The sequence below is a fragment of the Portunus trituberculatus genome, chromosome 28 (genome assembly GCF_017591435.1).
Source record: "Portunus trituberculatus isolate SZX2019 chromosome 28, ASM1759143v1, whole genome shotgun sequence".
Classification (NCBI taxonomy): domain Eukaryota; kingdom Metazoa; phylum Arthropoda; class Malacostraca; order Decapoda; family Portunidae; genus Portunus; species Portunus trituberculatus.
In genome coordinates, this window is record NC_059282.1 from 5779524 (window position 1) to 5784523 (window position 5000).

The window sequence follows — 5000 nt, forward strand, 5'->3', positions numbered from 1 at the left end:
CTCCTCTTCCTCCTCCTCCTCCTCCTCCTCCCGTAATCCCACTAGGAGTGTTGATACCATCATGGTAGACTTCGTAACTACTCACAAAAATCTACAAAGTACCAATTTACTACTATTACTTCCGCTATATTCTCACTGATCGCCTCCTGAAATCACGCCACCACCACCACCACCACCACCACCACCACCACCACCACTGTCTTGTTAGCGAAAGGTTTTATGATTTTCCATGGTGTTACATATTTTCCTCTCTTTTCTTTATTTCTTTTCTTCTTTCTTTTATTTTGAGTGTTAGATTGTGTCATTTTATTTTCCCTGCCTTAAATGATTTCTTTATTTCTTTCTTCTTTCCTCTCTCTCTCTCTCTCTCTCTCTCTCTCTCTCTCTCTCTCTCTCTCTCTCTCTCTCTCTTTTTTTCCCCCCCCCAGTTTTTTCAATTTTCTAATTTTTGTTTGATATTTTCCATTGTTTGTTTGTCCATCTTCTTGTTTGTTTACTTGTAAGTTTGTGGTTTTTCTGTGTTCTCTCTCTCTCTCTCTCTCTCTCTCTCTCTCTCTCTCTCTCTCTCTCTCTCTCTCTCTCTCTCTCTCTCTCTCTCTCTCTCTCTCTCTCTCTCTCTCTCCTCTCCTCCCATCCCATCTCCTTCCCCATCCCCATCCCCCTCCCACAATCCCTCCCTCTCCACCCCTCCCATTCCCTCCCTCCACTCCCCTGCCCTCCCATCCCCTCCCACAATCCCTCTCCCTCTCTCCATCTCTCAAGGTAACTGAAGCGTCGCTCTCTCCCGATCACACTCAATCTCGTGCCAGTTACCTCCCCGCCCTCAGCCTCACCCTCAGCCTCACGCTACCTCGTCAGCCCACCTTCCTTCCCTCAATAAGCTCCCCCACCATAGTTAATCCTCATCGAATCCCCCATAATCCCCGGAGCCTTGAGGAAAGCCTTAGGTAATCAGGTCTAGGACATTGAGACCCTGGTGACGTCATGGAGTTCCGACTGACGAGGCGCGAGGGTAAGGCTTGGCTGGGCTGGCTTTGCTGGGTGGGGTGCAGAGAGAGAGGGAGAGAGAGACAGACAGACAGACAGACAGACAGACAGACAGACAGACAGACATTGAGACATAAAGAAAAGGCAATAAAAAAAAGAAACAGTATTTAAAAGAAAAATCTAAAAAAAAGTAGATAAGGGCGATGAAAATTAAGGTATTGGAAATAAAAGAAATATTAAAAAAAAGAAGACTAAATTATAGATAGAGAGATAAGTAGATAAATAGTTCTTGATAGACAGATAGGTAGGTAAATAGATAGGTATAAATAGATAGATAGATAGATAGAGATGAGATAGAGAGAGAGAGAGAGAGAGAGAGAGAGAGAGAGAGAGAGAGAGAGAGAGAGATTGTAAATTCATGAGAATACAGAGCACGATTCCTACGCCATCTCCAGTCCTTAATCGTTGTTACATTAGAGAGAGAGAGAGAGAGAGAGAGAGAGAGAGAGAGAGAGAGAGAGAGTTGTTTACCATTGTGCATGCATTGAAAACATAATTTCTAGGCCTAATTATCTGATTATTATCTCTTATACGCCCATTTTGCTCTTGTTTATTTACGAGCTTTATATTTTACATAGTTAAGGACGTGTGTGTGTGTGTGTGTGTGTGTGTTAAGAGAAAATAAGTGAACCTGTCTGTCTCTATATGAAGCACACTTATTTCCTCTTGTTTACACACACACACACACACACACACACACACACACACAGTATATCATCCTGCGTTGGATTTTTACGAGATCTGATTGCCTATTATGTTACCTTAGTATTTCAGACCAGTAACGTGTTTGTCATCTTTGCAGCGTCCACCGATTAGAGAGAGAGAGAGAGAGAGAGAGAGAGAGAGAGAGAGAGAGGAGGAGTATGAAACCTAATACTCTCAGTTGTGCATTTGATGGTGATGGGATTTTTCAGTGTTTTTCATCTTTTTGTACTCTTTTTTTTTATGTTCGTCGCGATATATTCACCTATTTTCTCTTTCCCATTTTTTTTAATTCGATTGTTTTTTTGTCCGTGAAAGAGGAAGTGTATTTTTGTACGAATATACCATACAGTTTATTGTTTTGCAGTTTTATGTTGTCGTATATACATTTTTATCTTCCCATAATTCAATTTCTCGTTTCTTTCATATTTTTTCACTGCTTGCAAAAAGAATTAATAAATTACAGTCAATATTCGGCTTTCTATTATTTTTTTCCTTACTCTATTACTTGCCTTCTTTTGTTTTTCTGTTCGTGTACATGAATATTGAAGTTACAATTAAAATATTCCCTCTAACATATCTCTTTACAAAAACATGGATAATTCTACAAGAGTTATTTTTCCTCACTGTGTTCTGCTCCCACTACAACAGTGTCTAAATCTCTTTCCCACGTAATTCTCTTGACTGTACAAATACGCTGTTTTCCTTTATGGTCAGATTATTTCATGGATTTTGTCGCAGTATGTCGTTGCTTTTCACCGCTTATGCAATGTCAGCAAAGTCTTTCTTACACAAGATAACACTCGATTGTAAGATTTCCGTAACATTTCCCAAACCTGCGTGTAGGAAACCCTTCACTAATTGGATTACTTCGAGATTATGGTCTTATTGTTGTTGTCTCTTGGGTGTTTGGGTGGGAGGAGGGAATGAAGTTGTCATTAGCTGCAGGTGTTGTTCCTTGATGGCATCTCAATGCTTCTTACACTTTATGGAAAACGAGCAACACCCAGGGAATGAAACACGCATCGTCGGTCTGCTGATGACGCCACCACCTCACTCGTCTTGCTGGCATCATTTGCTGCCAAACAAGACGGAACTTACTGATATCAATAGAAGAATGTGATACAGCGATCCCAAACAAGATAGAGTCTGAAACGCTCCATCTCTTAACAGACGGTGTTCAGCCTCTTATTTAGTTATCTTATTATTACTACTAGGTTATTGCTTCTCTGATCTTGTTCACTTCATGCCACACCCACATCTCCCTCTTACGGCGTCATTTTAGAGGTCTTCCATCCCTCTTATTCTATTTTCATTCATCTTCCTTTTGCAAGAATTGATCACTATTCTCATTCCTTCATTCCTTTTATTGGTAAGCTCTATAACTCCACTCTTGTTTCTGTTTTGGTTTCTTCCCTTGACGAATGGTTTCAAAAGAGGAACATCAAGAGAGCGAAAGATAAAGAATACAGAGATGAATGTTAGATATTGCATGACTATTTACTAAAAACTGCAAAATAAGATAACAGATAAAAGTGTAGGTTTCCTTGAACACTTTTTTAACCCCTTAATATTGGAGGCGCATTTTAACTTCATTATTTTTATTTACAATAGGAAAAAGGAAGTCAAAGAGATTAATGACCAAGTCTTGTTTTAATCCCGATATAGCTTTCTGAAGGTGTTTATAACCACCAAATACTAAGCAGAAGAATATGAAAACGTGTCCTGGTGCTGAAAGGGTTACTGATAAGACGATGACCAGTTAACAAAATAAAAGATTAGATTTCCATGACTAAATAAAAAAATAACTAATAATTTCCCCAGGCTTTAAATTAAGACAAGAATTTGTTTTCTTCTTTTTCAATTGATTTACCAAAAAGGGTTATTTAGTGAGAAATAAGGTTTCATAAATCCCGATGGGAAAAAAAACCAATGATTAATGGCTTAAAGGGATTTGGAAAAGGCCTTCATTTTAAGGCCGTTTTGTTCCTTGCCGGAGTGGGAGGTAAAGGGGTAATTAAAATTCTCCTTTTTCCCTCTCGTTGGGCCAACTTAAGGCCTCCTCCTCCTCCTCCTCCTCCTCCTCCTCCTCCTCCTCCTCCTCCTCCTACTCCTCCTATTCCTCCTCCTCCTCCTCCTCCTCCTCCTCCTTTCCCCTCATCCTCCTCCTCCTCCTCCTCCTCTTCCTTTTGGGGTGAAACAAGCGGGGTTGATGATACAGTTCCGCCCAGGAAACTGAGGAAGTGGCGGAGAGCGTCGTTGTCTGTCTGATTTGTTGATAATGACCACTGGAGTGTGCTAGGAGGGTCAGGCGGGGCGGCGGTGGGGCGGCGGGGCGGCGTGGGTGTGCCTGGAACGTGATGAGCTGGGAGAGTGTGGTGATGTCTTCCTTAGCGCTGAGGAAAAGATAGTCATGGTTTCTTCCTGACTTTTGGAACATTGTTTTGATAGAGGGAGGGAAATTAATGTGCAAAAAGGGTGTTGGAAAATAATGTGCATCTTTCAAAATATACATGGAATGGCTTATATGTTTTTTTTTAGTTGCTTTTCTTGTATATGTGGACAAATACAAGGTTTTTCTCATATATGTAAGTGAAAAGTATGCATGTTTGGAATTTGAAATGGAAGTTTTTATGCGTTTTTTTCGTTGCTCTTCTTGTATCTGTGGACAAATACAAGTTTTTTCTCATACATTTAGGTGAAAAGTGTGTCTTTGGGTACAGCTGCAAGAGTTATTGGTTTTCCTTTTTCTTTTCTCTATGAAGGGAAGAAAGAAGACACAGTGTCCTGCAGTGCCACGCAATTGTTCCTCTCTTAAGGCTTTCTTGGGGGGAGGGAAGGTGACGGAAGGTGAGGGAAGGGGAGGGAAGGGAAGGAAAGGGAAGGAGGAAGTGTGTGCATGTCTGTGAATGGGCGAGGTGATTGTCTCCTCGAGGGAATGATGCTCTTCAGGAGTGATCGAAGAAATGGAAAGAGAAGGAGAAGCTTTGGAAAACATGTAGAGTTTGAGACGCTAAAAATAAAAAAAGAGTATATTTCCAGTGTATGAAATAGGTTTGTCATATATCTGATGGGAAAACAAAGACCATGAGTTAAGTGTTTGACATTAAAGCTGTTTGATTTGGAAAAATGGCCTTTGCAGTTTATAATCGGTCGAAATATTCTGAATAAACACATATAAAGAACCGAAAGAGTGAAAAAGGAGGTAAACGGGTAATAAAATCATCACTTATTTGCACAACAAAGTCATA